General features: G+C 35.7%; 1 protein-coding gene across 2 annotated transcripts in view; it reads left to right on the forward strand.

Annotated features, from left to right (window-relative positions):
- The window catches only part of PCDH15 (protocadherin related 15), a 613,865-nt gene that overhangs the window by 394,003 nt on the left and 203,628 nt on the right, over positions 1 to 16,234 (forward strand). The gene's annotated exons all lie outside the window — the stretch shown is intronic.

Genomic DNA, 16,234 nt, shown 5'->3' on the forward strand with positions numbered 1-16,234 from the left:
TGATAGCTTCAGTTGGACTACATATGGTGTTGGTAACTCACTTGTAAAAGCCATAGGGGCCATGACATGACATACTGCTTTACCTATGAATGTTCATAGGACAGATAATTTATCTTCCTCTGGAGTTATGTGGAAATGATGGGAGTTGCTGACATGAGGATTCAGGAAGCGGACCTTAGGAGAGTTTTCGATAGGATGATGATTTAGGAAAATCCCAGAATCAATGATTACCATCAGATAAGTTGACAGAGGCATAGCTATAAATTGTTTAAATACCATTTGAATATTAACATCATTTCACTGATGATGGAAAAGTGAAGGTTCTAAAGGATGTTTGTATTGGAAAGAATGTAAAAATAATGAAACACAGCAACCTCATTATCCAGATGTGGAAAGTGAACTCCATAGAGAGTCATTGACACTGAAGAAGAGTTGATTGAATTCTCATCATTTCCAAAATAAGGCTCATTCCATTATAACCCACTTATTTTTGAGGCTGCTAAAAATTTGGTTGGCATTATCAAAGACTTCTCTGTGTCTCTGTTCTAGTACCTATTTTGTCTCTTTTCTCTAGTAACAAGATAGGGTTTTCTTGCTTTGGGTATTCATTCACTATTAAAACATGTGTAAAACAAAATTATATGGAAGTAGACTTATTAGTAATATGGAAATTTGGAGGGTTTTAATGGCTAAAATAAAAGAAAGGGGAAAAAAACAACCGCAGTTTCTTCAGGGAAAGAAAACAGCTAATTATGTCATTAAAATGTTAAAATATCCAAAACCAAATATTAAGACAAGTGTGTTTCTTTTATTTGCATATATGAAGATCTATTTATTTAAACAAGAAGTAAAGAATAATAAGTGTTAGATTTGTTAGAATCAGGCCAAGAAATTTGAAATGTCTTACATTGAAATACACCTTAAGAATGTGCCTGTATGCTAGTTAACTTTGTATAAGGTACTACATAATTTTACTTGTGAGATAGCTCAGATTTCATTGCAATACATTCCAGAGAGATTTTGGAATCATATTATTGGAGAATAATTCCACTTGAGAGTTAAAGGTGAAAGGAGCTGGCCTTTTTCATATCTCAAATTCCTCCAGTACAAAAGCTGAGAAAATGGTTGAAATGACATTTCTATTCACCCTTTGTGCTTCTGATAGAAGCAAAAAAAAAGGGTGCCAATCGCAGTGGCATCTCTATAGAAAGAACTGTGATGACACAATCAAAGCGTCTTTCATAGGCCACTAGCCATCCACTTCTGCTCATGGTCTACTGAGATTGAATTTAAACCTGAGACCTAAAAATCCAGAAGCTTCCATGAGATTATTCTCCCAAAGACTTCCCATAACAGAAGCATTAGAGGTCTTCTTAGCTACCTCCCAATTTATTTTCACAGGTAGGTCCACTACCCTGTGATGACTCACTGCTCTATTTAGGAAAACAGAATTGTGGGAAAATGTTTTCAAAGAGCAGACTGACTCCAAAATAATCGGTTTTGATTGAGATCAAAGTGGTTTCTTTCTAGATAACAATCTTTGTTTCTCCCCTCCCCCTCTTAAGCGTTTTCTTTGCATTTTATATGAAAGTTGTTTGGTAGGTGGTAATTTTCCTCCTTGTAGTAAGGCTGTTTTGCCTGGCTGCTAGGTTGATGGTGTTCAGAAGAGGACAGTGCTACCCAAAGCTCCTCTTTTACAAAAGTCTTCTGCTGACTGGAGTTAGCATTAGGTGAGATTCCCCCCCCCCCCTCCCCCAGCATATTCCTGTATCTTTCTGATCTGCTGCCAGGGAAACCAGTTAGGATGGTGTGAGGGAGCCAGACTGTGCACTTGAGATCACAAGAGCCTGTTGTATGCATCGCTCTCCAACTCCATGTGCAGTGATGTGTCATTGATAGGTTGAAACCGTCCATAGTGGGTGCATTTATGTCACAGAGATGGACAAATGGGAAAAATCAAATATCCCAACTCCAGAGCTGGCTGTTAAACTTTTGCCAGCACACCCATGGATATGTTGCCAATTTCCCCAATATTGAAATTCTTACCATGAGTTAAGTCCAACAGCGTTCTCCATCTTTGTCTGTCTGAAATTGTAATCTACTTTCATCACTCTAAAAATGAGCCAATCCTTTCAAATAGGTCTTTGTGTTTTACTCAAATATAAGGTCTCAGCTGTCTTCTCACAAGAGCATTTTTTTCCCTTCCAAATCACCCTTTTATCTGACTCATATTTCACCATTAGCATAATCCTCCTTTCTTACATATGAAATCTTGTATCACCATCCTTATGTAATAATAATATCTAATACTTGAGTAGCACACAATGAGCCAGGCACTGTTCAAGTACTTTGCTTATTTAATCAGTAAAGATAGCTAGGTTATATTTGCACACATGCTCAATCTCAGAACTCAGTGATCTATAACTAAAAGGCTTACATTTTACTCATCCTGTGTCCATTGTTGATCAATTTCAACTCTTCTTCATCACTGTCATTCCACTCAGAAGGATAAAGCAGGCTCTGTCTGGGACATCATTGCTCTCTGACAGAGTGAAAAGCAAGGCACAACAAACCAGCTCTTACTGCTTCTTCCAGAAGTGCACAGGGCCCTTCTGCCTATGTTTCATTTGCCAAACCAAGTCATATGACTGCTCCTGGGCTAATCAGAGTAGGCATCTATAAGCCTTCATACTAATCACATGGCCAAGACTGATGCCAAGATCTGTGAGGTCCTTTTGTACATAGTTTCTGATGTAAGTCATTGCACACAGAAGATTTGCTAAATGATCCATCCCTGCCTATCATGGTTTTCCATTCGTAAAACATTCAGTAACTATTTCCTCAACACCCTCTACACTCTTGAAGCTAATGTTTTTTATATCCTGGGTGTTTGTTGTGGCACACTCACTTTTAAGAACCAAATTATAGGATAGGCCAGCTAGGTTTTTGTTGCCAAATTTCACATTCAAAATGTTGGCCCTCTTTGCTCCACAATGGAGGCTGATGAAGCAGCTTTTATATAGAACTTTACTGATCTTTTGACTGCAATGTTTTCAGTGAGCAAGAAAACAAAATAAAACCTAGTTTGTTGCTGCTACCTTTGTTACCTAGAAGTGATGCATTTATTATCTAACCATATTTTTATTTCCATTAGCCAAAGCAATTCATTTGGCTACTCCTCAGTTAATAAGTCAAGAACATACAATGTCCAACTAGACAGATGGTTCCATAAGTCACATAGCACAACCTAATATTAGTAGAGCAGGAAAGGATGTCTCATTTTTCCTAGAAAGAAATTCTGATATTTTATAAATATTTAATATGTATAAAATATATTTAAATAACAATACATATTTATTCAAATTGGGTATAGGAAAATACAGGTCCAAACTTGTGTACTTACAATGGAAGCACAGAGGAAGAAATTATTTAGGAGATTTCATGAAGGTATAGATCTGTAGTATTTAGCATTTAAACAATCAACTCTGACCCTGCCCAGCTTCATTCCTAGGTTCCTAACTGTGATACTTTTCTGCATGAAAATAAAGTGCATTATTCTCAAGACCCTGATATTGTTTCTAACATTGTTTATTCGATATGGAACACTTAGATTTTTCACACTGCTACAAAGAGTCAAAATATCCAGTTACCAGGAGTAAACGTATGCCTAACTGTGAAGAACGAATCTTAGTTACAAACAGGTTTTGCATCAAATGATCTGTTCCACTATAGCTGGTGATATCATCCCAAAGAGAAAATTCGACCACACTTCTCAAAATGGAAACACACACAAATGGAAAAAGGCTGTAATTGGCATGGCCCTCCTTGCACACAGTCTGTTCCTTTAGGGGCCAATGATTGGGATTAGGGGGGAAATAAGTGCTTACAAGTGTGCCTTTACTTAAAATGTCATTCAACCTTATGCTCTATTTTTGCTACTGCACCCTAATTTATTGAAACATGAACATATTTTTGTGGAAACAATAATTTATTTGAAATAATGTCAGTGTTGTTTTTAAAGTAAAGCATGAATATAGTATGGCATCGGTTGACAAACCGATGGGCAAAGTGGCCTGTGCTTATGGCTGGTAAACTAAGAATAGTTTTAATATTTTTAAAGGTTTGTTAATAAAATATAAACAAATAAAAGTGAAATAATGTAATAAAAGTAATAAAGAATAGCATTGAAATACCATAAGAAGCCTAAAATTTTACTGATTTTATATAGAAACAAAAACAAAAACTGATGACACTGCAGCATAACATAAGTGTCAAAGAAAAAATTTAAAAACCCAAAAGTATCATCCATTATGTCTAAATAAAGTATAAAGACATCTCTTAAAAAATGGTTCCACAAGTAACAAAGCAAAACCTGATGTTAGTAGGGCAGGAAAGGATGTCTGGTCAGTGACTCAATGGTTAGAGCATTGGCCTGTACACTGGAGGGTCGCAAGTTCGATTCTGGTCAACAGCATGCACCTGGGTTGAGGGTCCGATCCCCGCTCAGGGTCGGGTACATGTGGGTGCCAATCAACTGATGTGTGTCTGCCATGTTTATGCTGCTTTCTCTCTCCTCTTTTTCTCTCCACCTATCATATCCCTTCCACTCTCTGAAAAAAAAAAATCAGTGCAAACATATAACCTCAATCCTCTGGTGAGGGTTAAAAATATTTTTAAATACAAAAGAAAAGATACAAGTCATATATTCATAGCCTATGTGTTGGCACCTCTGGTTACCTGAGGAAAAAAATCATAAATATTACTAATAAAGCTACTTGAGTATAAGCATAAGACTGCTTTAATCAGCTTGGAACATGCATTTTATTTTTGTCTTTATTCTCGTTATTTATAGTTTCAAGAACTATAGAATTTAAACTGTATGCCTCAAGGAATTAGTTTTTAGTATTGAAGAAAAAGTTTTGCCTTTATCTTACTACAGTATTGATCCATTTCCAGAACAGTTTGAATGAAATGCAACTTTTCTATAATAGCCTGCCATTCTGCATTACCAGGTCTTGTCTTAGGTGCTAATATGTTTCTCTTGCATCCTTCAAATGTTCTAAAGTGTTCTTCCTTCCTCCTTCTTCCCTCCCTCCCTCCCTCCTTCCTTTCTTTTATAAATATTTCTTGTAAAATAGTATTTATTTTACCCTGAAGATGATAGAATTTTATGATTAAAGAAAGGTTTGTAGCTGGAGCAGTTACAAATTGGCCCTGTACCACAGAATTTGCTGTGTCATTTATATTATGGGGAATCAATTTGAATATATTACTTGAAGATTTTCCCTTTTGCTACTGAAGAAGCACTTTTTTAAGCATTCTGGTTCTTTAATGTGTTACTGAGTAGATTAACACTGCAGTACCAAAAGATGACAATTCCCCTTTTAATTTTATATGTTACTTATTCTATTTAGTAGGTTACCCTAATTTTGATAAATGTGAGAAATGAAAGTCATTTATTCTCTCTTCATTTTTAGTTCATGAAGGGTACAGTACATTTTTTTTCATCTTTCTTTGCACTAGATTTTAGGTGGTTCTTTCATCATTAGCATTATATCAAAAGAATAAAGTCACTGTAAGTATGCATGAGAAAGTTGTTATACATTGAACCAGTGCCAAAGTATAATTTCTATTTTGTATGAAGGATAGATAGATAGATAGATAGATAGATAGATAGATAGATAGAAGAGAGATATATGTGTCTTACAATTCCAAGCATCTGCTCATTGCAAAAATTAAATTTGTAGCATACATTTTTCTACTTTAAAGCAGATGCTCTATTATGTTTTAAGTTTCCATAAACAATTTTGGTGCCCTTGACACTTAGAGATGCACATTATCTAGGGATGATTTTTCATCTTTAGAAATATAAAGCTGAACGACGTGAGGAAAGCATATTTTATGTATTTTCTATTCATGTATACCTTCCTCTTCCCAAAGTTTAACAGAGCCCCATGTAAATCTTTCATAGATTACAGTGTGTTTACAGGAATAAAGTCAGGAAATATCAGGGAGGTTAGGGAAAGGAAAACCCTAGGTGAGATACATTTAAAACAGTCACTCCTAAGTCATCTTTTCTTTGACCCTTGCTTTCTTAAGAAAGAAGTAAACATGATTTAAAAAATGTGCAATTTTGCCCCAGAACAGCTGTAGGCTATAACTCAAATGCATGTTTTAATAGAGTTAGACTTCACTTCTGTCTCTGATTTACACTTTAACAAGAAGTAGGGCACCTAGGAAATGGGTGAAAATAATCTTATTTTTCCCTTAGGGCTAGTAGCTTAAAAATCTTGGTATGGCTGGAAATACATCCATATCTCAAGTTCTTTTAAACTTCAGGATGAAATAGCCTTTGCTGATAGCACAGAGCATAAAGCGAATGTGCGGTAGCGGGTGGGACAGGTGGATACTCTCCCATTGTGTGGTTTGTATTCAGCCTGGAGGCACAGGTTCCCTCACAAGGAGAATAGCTTTCTGAGGCACATCCTGCTCCCAGTTGTCATCACACTTGGATGAAGATGTTTACGCCTTCCATCACCACATGTACCACGCCTCTTTGCGCCTGTAGTCATGTTTTATTTTTAATTCTCTAATTAAAAGTTCAGTCCAGGCGGTATGGCTTTGTGGCTGAGCATCAACCTATGAACCAGGAGGTCACAGTTCCATTCTTGGTCAGGGTCCATGCATGATTACATGATCAATCCCCAATAGGGTTGTGCAGGAGCCAGTTAATCATTGATTCTCTCTCATTGAAGTTTCTATCACCTTTCTCTCCCATTCCCTTTCTCTCTGTTCTTATCTAAACTATTTCCTCCATTTGCATATGAGATCAATGCTTCTCAGGCCTCTGTATGCAGGTTGCATTTAAATGAATTAGTATAAAAATAAGAGACAAAATACAAGGAATAAAAGCTCATTTTTTAATATATATTTTATTGATTTTTTTTTTTTACAGAGAGAAGGAAGAGGGATAAAGAGTTAGAAACATCAATAAGAGAGAAACATCAACTAGCTGCCTCCTGCACACCCCCTACTGGGAATGTGCCCACAACCAGGGTTCATGCCCTTGATCAGAATCAAAACTGGGAGCCTTCAGTCCATAGGCCAATGCTCTGTCCACTGAGCCAAACCAATGAGGGCTAAAAGCCCATTTTTTTATATCATTAAATTCAACATATATAAAATCATTCTGTCAAATTATTTTAAAGTTTTCTGATCTACTCTAAATTTTACTCTAGATAAAATCGAGTCTAAATTTTTATACCATTATAATTGGTAATGACCACTTTGCAGAGTGGACAACACTGCTCCATGGGCCACACTTTGAATAGTGCTCAGTATTCCTAGATAGTTTTCAAGGCCCAGTGCAAAATGAAAACACGGCACCTTTAAAGTGTGGGTCCTTTCCACCAGTTCTAGGTTCCATCCACTCTGGCCTGCTCAAGAACTTTGTTCCAGAATCACCGATTTACTTTCTGTATAATGAGCTTTCTTGCTGTGTGATCATTTTCATTAGCATGAAAATATTCGTTGTATCTCTCAATTAAAATACAAAACAACAATAAAAAAAAGCCCTTCATTCCATAAACCACTCTTGCAATTTATCCATTTCTCTGCTTCATTGTGCAAACCACTCAGATAAGTTATCCATATTTTCCTGAAGAAAGTTTTGCTGATTTTTTTCTCCTATTGTCTATTGACCTTACTATAATCAAGATTACAATCACATCAAACAATTGACATGACTCTTTTTATGGTCCTAATTCCTTTTCCCTTGTCAAGTCAATTCCTAATCTTACTCTATTCATCAGTAAGAATTGATAATTCGTTCCTTATTTTAAACTTACTTTGTATACTTCCAGAGCACCATAGTCTCTGGGTATTTTTCTCCATCCTATCTCTTAAAAGTTGAAATGTCCTAAGGCTTACGTAAGTTTCTAATCTTTGTTTCTTATTTACAATCACTCCTAATATTATTTCATCTTGTTTAATGGGTTCAAATTGTTCTGTGCTCACAAGTTCTAATTCATATATCCAGGTTAGCTCACTGCCCTAACACTCCAGTCCCACCTCCAAGTGTAATAGCAATATTTACGTACTTTGGGATATTAAGTAACCACTGTCTTAGGGTAAGTTTCCAAAGAAGCAGACTTTGAGATAAAAATCCAGTTGCAGAATGTTTATTAGGGAGCCATTTTGGAATCAAGTTCTGTGGAAAGGAGAGGAGAGGAAGGAAGCAGGGTTAGGTTTAGAGAGAAGCTGAGCTTCAGTGCAATCCAAACAGATGCTTCAGTTGAGACCCTAGAAAGCTCTAGAGCTGAGAGCCCTTTAGAGTTAGAAGGTTGGTAGAAGAAGGTAGGACCTTTATATACCCAGACCCATGAGCCAGATGCAGGTTTCCCCAGAAAGCAGTTTGAATTTTCTAAGGTAGGCATTCTCTGAATAAGACAGAAGCTGAAACCCCTCAGAGGTCAACATTTCCAACATTCAGGGGAATAATTTATTCATTCCTTGAAGGGAGGGTTGGCAGCCAAATCATAGTATTATCATAGCATCTCAAAATTAATGTGTCTCACACTCAACTCCTAATACTTCCCCGACCCCTAGAAAAACAGTGGCCCTGCTTCATTTTCATGTATTCAGTAAGTTTTGACTGACTTTTTCCTACTTCTCAGTCCAAAGTCCTTCAAATCACCTCTGACCTTTCTCTTTCTTCACTGCCCCCCTCTCATTTCCAATCAGTTAACAAATCTGGTTGGTCCCAAAATATATCCAAAATTTCACCATTTTTTGCCACTCACACTGCTTTTATCCTGATCCTTGCCACCATCAATTCAAGGCTATATTACTGGACTTTACTCTCATCCCTCCATGACACAACATCCTTTTATCGACACAACAGACAGATGTTTAAAAGTTAACTAAGATCACTTTTTTTCTGAAAATCTTCCAGTGGCTTCCCCAAAACACATAGCAAATGTCTGGTACCTTACCCAACTTCATCTCCCACTTGTCATCCTGTATCATCTCAGGCTTCCTATTCCAGTTTCATGGGACACTGCTTTGCACATGGAGTCATGTCGGCCTTGGAGCCCTTTTACATGCAGTTTTCACTGCTTAAATGCTCCTTTCCAAGACATTCACAGGGCTTATGCCTTGTCTTCCCTTCCCATAAGTTTCTCCTTAGCAAAATGGTCCTTCCTCCTTACCTTATATATTAAAAGATAACGATAGAATGTCTCAAAATATATATTGCTTTACTTTTACCCTATGTGCACTATGTTTGTTTATTCTGTGTTAACACTATGCCAAACATTGTATTAGTTTCACAATGACAGGCATTTTGTTTTATTCACTATTGTATCTTCAGCAACAAAAATAATACTTGGAATATACCATGCAATCAATAAAGATTTATTGAAAATTCAATGGATCTGATTTCAAGAAAGGCTAGAACTAAGGTTTCAAATAGGGTCATCAGTCTCAGGCATGTTCCCCTCTCTCGATTGATTAGCTCTGTATGGGCTTTTTTTGTCACGCAGTCTCTGTAATTAGGACATAGGGATGATAAGAACCATCTTGTTCTTAATTAAATCTGAAATGAAGACTTAGCTCATGCAACCTCAAGATGAGGTAAAAGGGAATGGATGTGTAGAAAGTTTCTACAAGACAATACACTCAAGTGATGAAATGTAATAAATACCCCTAGGTGTTGAAACAAAATAAAAACATATCTTATTTTTTTTAAATGGCTTGCATATATTTAGAAGTAGAAAGACACATTTAAAGAAGATGTATTTTAACATTTTCTTCTGATATGTTTTGCTGTTCCAAGAATTGTATGCTTTTACAAAGGATTTATTGCTTTGTATTTCTAAACTGATATGTAAGGGATAGAGTAATGCAAAATTACCTAGCTAAGATTTTGTGGTGCCGAAACTGAGAAACCCTAAAATAGCAGAACATAGTCACCAAAATAATAAGGTAAACTACTATAGGATATCTATCTATCTTTATTAAAACTTTTGTGAGGGATTTAAGAATAATAAAATGATATTTTGGAGATAATGGAAAAAAAAAAACAATTCAAAATGATCTTCATTTCCTAGTTAGATCTTTTTCTAATCTTTCCTTATTTCTAACAAGTCTTTCCTTAAAGCCCTATAGAATTCTTTCTAATTTTCTAGAAGATAGTTAACTAATATTATACCTGTGTATGGGGGGTTGTTGGTTTGTTTGTTTTTTATCAAATTTTGTGGAAGTGGTGGAGACATACTTTCATCAAATTCCTTCTTGTAACAGAACTTGAAGCAAAAATGTAGAGCTATAGAAGAAAATATTTTTTTTATTTACTTCAATGTCAGAAGACTGCGTATGACTGAAAGAAAAGTTTATAATTTCTAAACCTGCTTGGTAGAAAGTTTTTGTTGTTTTTGTTTGTTTATTTTTATTGACCTAAATTAAATCATTCTGCTCTTCCTAAAAGTTAAATAAAAGAGGGCTAATTTGAAATATGGGCTAGAATGTGGAGTATATGTTTTGGCAATTGCTCGATAGCTACTGGAATTTTAATAACAGCAATCAGTATTTCCTTTAGTAATTTGGCAATAAACCTCTGAGCTTACTACATTCCTTAGAGCTATTTATTGCTTCACATCCTGGCAGCTAGAGTTGTTTAAAGTTTAACTATGCAAATGCAGTTATTTCTGTGAGATTTTGATAAGTAGAAAGAAACAAAAACAGTGTTACTGAAGTATACTCAACAAACTAATATGTGTAGTTTGTCTAGGAAAACAATAGGATCCCAGTTGATGTTAAGAAGTGCCTATGGTGATTATAGAGTTACCTACCAAGAATTGGATAATTTGGAGCTAAGGAAAAAATGTAGTTTAGACTTAACCATAAGAAAAAAAAAATATATATATATATATGTATATATATATATATATGTGTGTGTGTGTGTGTGTGTGTGTGTGTGTGTGTGTGCGCGCGCACATGTGTGCATTGAAATAATGACTGAAAAACACTGAAGAATTCAATGTCCTGTATTTTAGTTTTGAATGCATATTATTTTACTTGGGTTCCCCAAATCCCAAAAAAACAGTTTTAAAAAGAAAATAAAGGTGAGTTGCGTGGTTTTTTCTGAGCAGGATACAAGGGTGATTTCTTTCCTGGGTTCTTGACAGATGGATTCTAAGAATGAGGCCATAGACAAAAGGTGGTGGATGAAAAAAGTAGAAATTTATTGGAAACAAGTACAGATTACCATGTAGGGAGAGGGATCTTAAAGGGGGTAACCCATTGAGCCCCTTTCTCTAAGGTTTATAAAAGCTGCAGTTCTTTGCCTCTTGATAGTCCCTCCTGATTGGTTATTATAGCAGCTTCAAAGCTCAAACCCCTCGTGGCGTGCTCCCCTCTCTCCCCTTTCAGTGGTAGAATTCTCTATCTCCTGTGAAAATCTGTTTTCCTCTTTTTTCCATTTGTGGGCATTGCTCTAACCCCTATGAAAGTATGTTTCCTCTTTCTCCCCATACCCTGTGGTGTTTTCCTATCTTCTGTGAATGGATGTCTTTCTCTTTATTCTGCAGCACCTTTTTTAAATTTTTTATTTCTGTGAATGTCTGCCTTTTGGCAGCTTCAAGCACCCACCTATGCAGTCCTCCCCCACGGACCCTCTATTTCTAAAACTCTCAAATTCTGGCTATTTTATCCCTAAAACTCCTTTTAAAGGGAAAAGTCTTCATTTCATGAACTTCACTCACACTTGCCTCACTCACCCAAAAGAAAAGAAAAAATGTTTTAAAGCTTCAGATTAGGAAAACATGTTTCAAAGATAGAAGCAAAATTACCTAGCCATGAAAGTTAACTTAGCTTTGCAACAGGCATTCCCTCCCACCTAATCCGAAGTAAAAGTAGCTCATTTTGATTCTGATAAGCAAATGGTTCCTTAGAAAGAGCAGCAAAAGGTGATTGCCATTAGAATTCTATATTTTTTTAAGTTGTTGTTGCAGAAGACCAACAAAAACCAAGCAACACTCTAAAAGAAAAGAAGGGACACTTTTTATTTTTGCTGGCAGACTCAGGGAATAACTTTCCAAATCTGAGTGAAGAAACATGCAGGGGCCTTTTCTTTATGTCTCCCTGTGGTCTTTGTCGCACAAATATGGATTATGCTCCTGGTCCTTTTTCATGGGCCTTGCGAGAAGACCCCCAGATGTTGGGGGTCTCCAGGCCCTATCTGATGGTCTGGCGCCAGCATTAATAAACCTTCCTCTGGGGCAGTGCACTGTCCACAGCCCCGGGGCCTCTGTAGCCGGTTCTGCAAGACCAGTGTCTGGAAGTAGGAAGTGACCTAATTATAGGTTATCAAGAATGTACACTGAGCTTGCTGGCATGATTCAGATTGCTAACCTCCCAACTATCAGGGTGACATTGGAATTAGCCCTTTTTTAGTCTTCTTATTATATTTCTTGTTGAAAGTATTACAGATCTCCCCTTTCCCCCCCATTCACCCCTTCTACAATGTCCCCACTCGCTCCACAGGACTTCACCACCCTATTGTCTATGCCCATCGGTTATGCATACAAATTATTTAATTAATTTCATTCTTGCCCTCTCCCCCCCCCCCCCGCCCCACACACACACACACACGCTTCCCTCTGCACTTCCAAATCCTGGGTCTATTTTGTTCATTAGATTCTACATATAAGTGAGATCGTGTGATAATTGTCTTGTTCTGAATGTCTTATTTTGCTCAGCATAATTTAACCAGCTTGTGCTGTGTGATATTAAATTACACATCACCTTTGTGAGATAACAAGAAAAATGCAATGATTACTGCCAAAAATACCAAACTGAAATGACCCAGATATTTATATATTTTCTCCTTGTTTAGTTTTATTCTTCCTCTCAATATTCATATTTTTATAAATGCAATCATGTTTTATACATTATATTTTTTTCCTATTTTGCTTCACTTCCACTCCCTATCCCCTTTTCCCCAACTATCTCCCCACTCCTTCTTTATCAAATAATCTGTGTTAATTGTGTTAAATGGTATGTGCCTTTGATATATATTTTTTTAATTTTGGGCATATATAATTATATAAGGCATCTATGTGTGTATATATATGTTTACATATTTATACAAACTACACACACAATACACATATAAGTGTTTTGCCATTGTCATAAATATGCATAAATTTATGCTGTTACTTTTTCTTTCCAAATAATATGAAACTTACTGGAAAAATGTAAGACTAGTAGAAAAACATTTGAGAATAAGTTACCAGCATGTCCCATCATCTCCAAACACTTCAATTACTAACTCCTATAAAAAGTGTGATCTTCTAAGTACAAGCACAATACAACCATTAAAATCAGGAAGTAACTCTGATAACCTTTTGACTCCATTTAGCTTTTGCTAGTTGCCCTAATAATGTCCTTTATAGCAAAATGATCAATCATATGTGACCTTTTTTGTCATTCCTCTTTTAGTCACCTCAATCAGAAACAATCTTTCATTGAGGCTTTTGAAGATTACAAGTTGTTTATTTTGTACAATTCCCCTTAATTTGGGTTCTTTGAGGCTTCTCCATGACTACATTTAAGTTTTGAGTATTTTTGTAAGAATTTCAATGGACGAACTATTTCATCATAGACTAGATGTCATTCTATTTCATATCATACATGGAGGCACTGAGACATAATCAGGTAAAATAATAATAATAATAATAACCCAAAACTAACATAGCTAATAAGTGGACCATTGTGTCCTTAATTGTTTTTTACTCCAAAGCATAAGATCTTAGCTATCAACTTAAATTAATTCCTTAAATAATATTTTTCATTTGAATAGAATTCTAGATTGTTCTGTTGCCTCATCTGATTCTGATCCTACATCAGTGATATAGAATATAAAATTTAAGTGTGATTTACCCCATTCTTCAGTTGACACACTACAGTTCATTTGGTTAAAAGTGAAATAATTAGAACTAGGCCTTCAATCTTATGATTACTAGTTCTGGGTTATTTTTACAATTGTATACTTAAAGTATACTGAATATTATTTAATCTTTCTCAGTATTAATATCACAAACTATTGTAATTGTCTCAAAAGCAGGGACTGTGTTGCATAACTTAAAACATTTCAAATGCCCAGCATTAAATATTTGGTTTTTAATATTTGCCCAGTACTTTCTTTTTTCTTGTTGAACTGAAAATTCTCTGAGTAGGATCTCTTAAGTTATATTCTGTATATATACTAAAAGATGGTACTGTAATATAAGAGGCTTAATGGAGAATTGTATTCTGATTGCAGTGCTTACTGTATCCTATCCTATCTTTTTATGGTAATGGGGATTTTTCTTTTTTGTCTTTTGCTCTCAGTACTCTGAGTCCATTAAATATATACTCATTTTGTTCCTTTTTCTGACTCTATTAACTCCCTTATTTGAAAATCTGGTTTTAATGTGCTGATATCTGGGAAGACTAACTAGTTGGAATAGTATATCAACTCTGATGCAGGGCTTGAGGAACCCTTGAACTACTATGCAAGAAGTTAAGTGTAGACTTTCAAGGTCACTGATCTTCATTGGTCTGAAAAACAAACAAAAAAAGCACTTTATAAGATGAACAAGGGTCATCTTATAGGAATATATGTTGAGCTTTAACTATGTTAAGGATTATTCTATTCAGGTTATTACCGAATGTTGAATGCTGTGAACTGACCAGAACCAAACATCTTTCCACAATAATTAGATTATATTTGGTAGCAATTAGGTAGTGGAAAAAGTGGGCTAGTGTTTTCATTCAAAACCTTGCTACCGCCTAGAAAAGTATGTGACCGGCCAAATATCACACACATAAGCAGATATATTAACAATTAATATTTTCATTTTATGTGCCGGACAATATCTTACATTTAAATTCAAAATTCACAGAATTTTAGAGATAGAACTCAATGTTATAGTTCATCTCAGGCAATAAAGAATTCTTAATCATTAGGTTGATCCCATACTTTTGTGAAATCAACCTTGGTCACCATTCCAAATGATAAAGGGCTCTTTTGTCCTTATACTTTGTTTATATAATCCGCATTAGCTTTAACCACTCTTTTCAGCAATTATCACTCACATGTAACACTTATTAATACATTAAGCAAATCTAGTATTTATGTGTAAAGATAACAGAAACATTAGTTGGCCTTAATGAAAGGTTTGCAAATATCCCTTCAAAGTATGTTTTGAAATAGGACATTTATTCTTAAGATGTAGAATTCTAAGAGACAGACACAAATATATATATATATACACACACTCACACCTACACACACTCACACTCACATATAGACACCCCTTACTCTTTTCTCTCTCAAGATTAGAATGAATTGAGAGAGATACAGATGGAGTATGTAAGAGGAAGACCAAATCATATTTAAATATAATTGATTAAAACACAAGACAAACCTGGTTCACTGTTTTTTCTTTGTTACAATGAATTTGCCCTCTCAGTTGTAGGAAGTGCAAAGGCAGGCCCTAACTATAGGCACTAAGGCATATCAGTAGCAAAATTGGACAATAGATTCGCCTTACGGAGCTTGTATGCTAGTAGTAGTAGTAGGAGAAATATAATAAAATAAAACATTGAGTTATACAGAATATGGAAGTTGACGGATTCTATGTGGAAAATATGCAGGAGAAAAAACAGAGAGCATAGGTAGGAATTGCAGTTTGATCAGTGACAGTTTCACTGAGCTGACATTAGCAAAAAGCTGAAGAATGTGAGAGGATGAGCCATGTAGGTATCTGAGGAAGAGTCTATCGGGTGCAAGTGCAATGGCTCTGAAGTTAGGCCTGCCTAGTGTATTTGAGGTAGAATAAAAAATACTAGTGGCACCTTTAACGAATCTGGGTCAGCGGCTAGAGCGTCAGCCTGCAGACTCAAGGGTCCCAGGTTCGATTCCACTCAAGGGCATAACGGTATGTACCTCGGTTGTGGGCACATACTCAGTGGGGAGTGTGTAAGAGGCAGCTGATCAATGCTTCTCTCTCATCGATGTTTCTAATTCTCTATCCTCCCTTTCTCTCTGGAAAATATCAATAAAATATATTATAAAAAATACTAGTGTCACTGCAGTAAAGAAGGGGAGGAGGAAAATCATAGAAATGATATCAGTAATGCTGGAGGTATGAAGATAACTTCTCTAAGTGAAATTAAGTACTAATGGAAG

The sequence above is a fragment of the Pipistrellus kuhlii genome, unplaced genomic scaffold (genome assembly GCF_014108245.1).
Source record: "Pipistrellus kuhlii isolate mPipKuh1 unplaced genomic scaffold, mPipKuh1.p scaffold_m20_p_15, whole genome shotgun sequence".
NCBI lineage: Eukaryota > Metazoa > Chordata > Mammalia > Chiroptera > Vespertilionidae > Pipistrellus > Pipistrellus kuhlii.